Below are 6,437 nucleotides of genomic sequence, written 5' to 3'. Positions count from 1 at the left end.
TATTTTAATACATTCTTACAAATGTATTATAAATGCAAAAATAGATAAAATGATAGGCACTTTAAATTATCAAAATTAATTAAGATTACAGCAATTGTTATTAACTACCTGTTGAGTTGTACAAATTTGGGTCTCTTAGATAATTATCCTTTCTGAGGTTTAGCTGTTATAAAGAGCCTCAGCTAATCTATCAAATGTCTCAACTTTGTCTAAAGCACTTACTAAACGAAGAGTCTCAACTTTGTGGTCAAACTTTGTTTGACCATTTACTTCGTGTACTTTGGACTCCTGGTCAAGAAAACTTGTTCTTCTCTGATACCCTAAAAGCCTTCTATCATTTCCTGTTATATTCAGTTTGAGATTTTCCTCCACGCTGATCCTGGCGTCGGTGTGTCTGGACATCTCTGAACTCATCAATCACTCAGTCTCTCGTGTATTTGCTCCTCGCACTTGTACATAAGGTCCCTGCAGCAGAGTCCGAACACAGGGAAGGTCGGTGGGGACTTTAGCGGTTACCGGGGACACGAAGACTGAATTGTACTGTTTCTACATTGAATGCAATAAGGAACCCGGATGGGCGCTGGCGGAGACGTGAACTGGGGGGGGGGGGGGGGGGGATGATATTCACCCCATGAGCTTATGAGCTTACGTTGAGTGCAGAGGTAGGTAAGGAAAACAAGAGTAATCAAATGAAAGACATTAAGAATTCTCTTGTATAAACATTGGGCTAATGACTGGGCTTTTCTATTCTATATTATCTATTAATTTTACATACCTATAAATATAACATATCGGGAAAAACCTGACCGAAACTGAGGCTGTTGTGAGAAGACATTGCTGATTATGAAGTTTGTCAGATTTTTGGTGATACATGGACGTTAGTACTAAATTGCAAGAATGTCAGCCTGTAAATTTAGTGTCTGAATGTAAAATGCGTCCTCTTCCAAGTGGCTCACTCTGGCTGGCGTGGTGGGGGGGGGGGGGGGGGGGGACAGGGTGGTGATTTGCGAACACATACTAACTCTGCACTCTGTTTATTCTTACTGAGCTTGACACCCATGTCCCCTGACCTCCATGTGGGCTACTGTGGTCAGCTGTCACATTGCTAGGATCCTGGTTGGGGGAAGGAAGGACAAGGCCCAGGTCCCGTGGAATTGTCTCTGGGCTCCCCAACCACCAGGGGGAGCCCTGGCTCTGTATTCCAGGGGTCCCTCCTGTGGGGAGAGGTCTTTGCAGGTTGGACCTTGTGGGGGACAAACCTGAGTGTCCCAGCACACCAGCCTGCTAGACCGAGGGAGGTGGGTCGCTGACCTGTTAGACTGAGGGAGGAGGGGTAGCATGAGTAGCCAGTCAGGGATGGGCACCACGGAGAAGCCCACTTTGGTCCAGTCTGCATTTAGGGGCTGAAGACAGTGAACTGGGGGGGGGGGGGGGGGGGGGGGGGGGCTTTAATCCTTCTGAAGTGTTCTTGGGTAAATTACCAACTATAGAGTCACCGAATGTTTCAGTAGATCCGAAACCCAATTTTTCAGATTTTTAATAAAAATTTTAAAAAGAATGGAGACATCACTGCTGAAGATACCACTCAATCTTGATTTTAAAAAAACAGCTTATTAGGTATAGTTTGCATAGCATCAAATTAGTCCATTATAAATGTGTGATTGCAGTTCTTAGTAAATTATACTCCTTTTTTAAAAATTTTTTATGCTTTTATTTATTTTTGAGACAGAGAGAGACAGAGCATGAGCAAGGGAGGGTCAGAGAGAGAGGGAGACATAGAATCTGAAGCAGGCTCCAGGCTCTGAGCTGTCAGCACAGAGCCCGTCGTGGGGCTTGAACTCACGGAGTATGAGATCATGACCTGAGCTGAAGTCGGATGCTCAACTGAACCACCCAGGTGCCCTGAGTAAATTATACTTCTTAAACTAAGTCACAGCACAATTGCAGAGCAATTTTCTCATCCAGATAGTGTCTTTGTTTCCACATAATCCTTGCTCCTACTTCCAGTCCTACATCAACCACCGATTGGCTTCCTGTTTTGTAAATTTGCACTTTCTAGACAATAAATATAAATTAAATCATACAATGTGAACGTGTAGTTTTTTACATCTGGCTGCTACTTAGCATAATGTTTTTGAGGGTCATTCATGTTGCATGCATAAGTAGTTTGTCCCTTTGTATTGCTGAATACCAGTCCACTGAGTGGATGACAGCATTTTGACAATCCACCAGTGGATGAACATCGAAATTATAGCCAATTTTTGCTATTATGATTAACCTGCAATAAACTTTGACCCTCATGTCTTTGTGCGGACTTTTGTTTTCATATTTCTTTTTTTTGGGGGGGGGGGAGGGGAGGGGAGGAAGTGCAAGCAGGGTAGGAGCAGAGAGAAGGGGACAGAGGATCCCAAGCAGGCTCTACACCAACAGCCTGACAGCAGCGAGCGGGATGCGGGACTCAAAGGACCACAAGATCCTGACCTGAGCTGAAGTCAGACTCTCAACTGACTGAGCCACCCAGGTGCCGCTGTTGTTGTTTGTCTTAGACAGATTTCTAGCAGAGGATTTCCTGGGTCTTTGGTGAGTTTCTATTTAATTTTTAAGTAGTTGCCAAAATGCTCTACAAAGTTGCTGTCCATGTTCCATTCCCTCCAGCAGCGTCTAAGTTATTTCTCCTTGGTATCTGTATCTATATCTATATCTATATCTATATCATCTATATCTATATCTATATCTATATCTATATCTCCATTTGTAAGACCTGCCTTACATCACTATTAAATTATGCAAAGCATACATGTTATGTATTAATTAAATGTTTGGCTTTATTTAGCACTCTCAAATAATTCCAAGACATTCCGGCTTCTTGTGGCTCAAGTGCCATTAACTTGACAGGTGGGGAGTAAGCCCAGAAACAGGAAGACGTGGTAAGACCATCTTCCTTAGACTCCTGTCCAAGTGGGAAGGCATTTCATCTGCCCCCGTGTGTCTACAGCAGTGGAATAGGTTGGAAAGGGAAGCCTTCCAACAGCCATACTCTAATCTACTTATGTCACACAAATTTCACCTGAACTGTGTGACATTTATGAGGCTAAGATGTGGGACACAATCTTTTCTTAAGATTCTCTGCTGTTCATTCTCATGGACCAGATTTGTTCTGGCTCTAATGCAGCATTTTCAGGAAAAGAAAATGTCCTATTCGAGGTGTGTTATCTCGCAAGAGGAAAGCAGCTGTGAGGCAGGCTGTTTCCTTTGCCTATGAGGATGCTCTGTCCCTAACCTGCTCCCCGGTCTTCCAACGACCACTTTTTTTTCTCTTCCCTGAAGGTGAGACTAGGACACACTCCTTATAAAAATGGTTGGAGAACAAGAATCAAAGAAACGGTCCTTCAAAATATTTGGCCAAATCAGTGTCGACAGCTTCATTTGTCCCCTACTCATTTTGTGTTTGTAATTTCACATTATTGTGGCCATACCGTCCATATATTTATTCACTGGTTTAAACATTATAATCTAAAAGTAATGAAGTCAGTTTGTTGCAAAAACTTTGGAATATCCAGGCATCATTGAAGTCATCTGGTTATTTTCTTCTTGTCTTTCTGATTTTCACCTATGGATTTGGGTTTTTATTTTTATAAATATATTCCAAAAGCATATAAAATGTTTTCACTGCATATTTACTTTTGCTTCACAGGTGAGCATTTTCCATGATGTGTAAACTACACACATAATTTTAAGTGAATGCTGATTATTTCATGGACATAAAATAATTATTTAACTTTTCTTCTGCTCTCAGACATTTAGATTTTCTTCTATTTTTTGGAAGGCTAAGGTACATAATGGAAAAGAAGTATTAGTTTTTTGTCAGAGATGTTTCCTCAGGAATTAACTACAGGGTGTAACGACAGGGTCAAATGTGCATTTGTGCAGGTCAGATCAGCTCCGTCTGGGCTTGTTCTAAGAATGGACCTAGTGACAGAAGTGCCATCAAGAGGGCTGGGGGAACCTGAAGCTTAACCAGAAAGAGCATCTTATGGTGGAGAAAGGGGTGAGGAATGTCTGCAGATTCTGGACTTTGGACTCAAATCTCAGCAACTCAGTGGTGTGGTCAGATTTAGATTCCCCTGTCTCAGGAGTGGAGTCACATATATAACAGGCCCACAGATGATGCCTAAGCTGGATGTCAGTGTATAATTTACCCTGAGCTGAACCAATAGCATGTGGCCCATGTTCATGGAAGCCAAAGCTCACCCAGAAGTTTGCTCTCAAGCACGGAAGAAGGGAAATGAAATCTATGGTGAGAATGTGCAGTAGGTCAAACCTTGAAAGCCTAAAGCAGCAGCCTCAACAACAGAGTTTTGTTTCTCCAAGGACTGGTCAGATGGGGTCTCAGGACTGGGCCCCCTCTCTGTACCATGCTCCGGTGGGGTGGGGGTGGGGACACTTACTCTTGTGTTCACATTGCTGAACAACCCTCCTCTGCTGGACCCCCATCCCACCTAGCTGATGTGCCTGTCTTCTATTAAGCTTGCTCTAATGAAGCTCAACTCTACAGTCATCTGTCCTGTAGAGGGACTTAGATGAGTCAATATATGACATTCAATTACACAGTCGACTCGGAGCTTCCCTATGTCTGTGTTCTTGTGAGGATAGAAGCACCTCTGTTGTGATGACCTCAGTCTACCTGCGCTCATAGGTTCATGGGCACTGGTCTTCTGGAAACCTGTCTACACCAAGAAATGAGACTGAAAAATAGGAGCCTCAATAAATCACATGCCATGGAAAAGTACAGATCCTTCGAGGATGTCACAATTACCTAGGGCTACAAGAAGTCTGCGTGCTGTGTCCTTCAGAATACTGTCATTGGACCGGACTGAAGTTTCAATGTCTCAACTGTCCTGGTCATACGATTCCGAAGTCATGAAGCCACTACTTGGAATGAACTATTTATAAAATAGGGGAACCCCTCATCCACAGAGTAAGAGTATATTTGACAGCAAACGCATACGTGTGCAGATGGATATTTTCGTTCCATTAGCTGTGGCCTTCTGGAAGTGAGCAAACTTGGCTGTGGTTTAACTGCCCTTATTTTATCTGACAAAACCTACTACCCCTTGCACAGTCCCAACCAGTGAGGGCCGGTTTGACTTCAAGCATTTTCCATGAATCAACCACATTTGACAGAGCACATAGACCAGAAAAACCCTGAGAAAACAAAACACCAGCCCCTTCCTGCCCCCCACACTGTCCCCTGCACCACCGCCCTCCCCCTCTCTGCACCTGCCAGTCCAGGGCTGCCCAGGTTGGGTTGGGGAAGGGAGGGGCTGAGGATTGGAAACCACAGGGGACACTGGCTAGGAGTGCCCGGCACTGAAATCAGCCCACACGGCTTTCAGTCATTTGCTAGTTTCCCTTGTCTGCCTCTGTGCTTTCCACACGCAGAAACAGTTCCAGATCTCTAAGTAGAGGCCCAGGTATTTGCCCTAAAGAGGTCTGGTCAAATTCCCGAGAATCAAGTAGATGGAAATTAAATTTCCTCTTCCTTGTATCTGGTGGGTCTTGTGTTGTTTCCCCTTGGGAACCTGTATTTGGTCTCCAAAGCCACCTGCGTCACAGAAACTGAAGCTGATTGCAAATAAACAAAAAAAAAAATCCTTTCCAATTTTAAATGAGGCATTGTTTTTGTTCTAATATATGCAAGCTTTTACTGTAAGTGCATTCATTACCGAAAATAGAAAATATACATTTAGTTTTTTACCCACTTACCACACACTGAACATTTTGCTTTATATTCATGTTTGTAGAAATATTTACATGTGTGTGTGTGTGTGTGTGTGTGTGTGTGTGTGTACACGTGAGTGCATGTTCTCTATTATTTCTAAAGTGGAGTTGCCAACAGTAGATGCTGATACTGTCGGGGACTTGCATGTATGTACTAATATCTCAGCTCATCCACACGACTCCTGGAGACGTGTCACTGTAAGCCCATTTTACAGATGAGAAAATTAAGGCACAGAGAGTTCTAATAGCTATAGACCCGAGATTTAAACCCAGGCTCCTGGGATTCAGAGTCCAAGCATTTAAACCCTCCAGCACTCTCCCTTTCCCGTGTTACTGCAGCTCTCATGGGGTTCTTGTGACATCAGGGAACACGGTGCACATGAGACACTGGTCCAGGTCTGACACCGGTGCCCTGAGCAAGCCCCACAGGCTTGCAACTTATTAAACTGTCACCAGGGGAGAGTCTTAAACTAAATAAGTCTGAAACTGCTCACCTTTCAAGGAGAAATGACTTGGGCACCTTCACTGTTTGTGGTTCCCCTGGGGCCAGTGCCCCCAAAGAAGGCATCACAAGGACTATCTTAGGGAAAGAATTAGAGATGTGGAATTGACCATGAGTACATCAATGCTGAATGTGAAGGCTCAGTTGTCATGCT

The sequence above is a fragment of the Panthera leo genome, chromosome A2, assembly GCF_018350215.1.
Source record: "Panthera leo isolate Ple1 chromosome A2, P.leo_Ple1_pat1.1, whole genome shotgun sequence".
NCBI lineage: Eukaryota > Metazoa > Chordata > Mammalia > Carnivora > Felidae > Panthera > Panthera leo.
The sequence above is the reverse complement of the archived record's forward strand: the minus strand, read 5'-3'. Positions refer to the sequence as shown.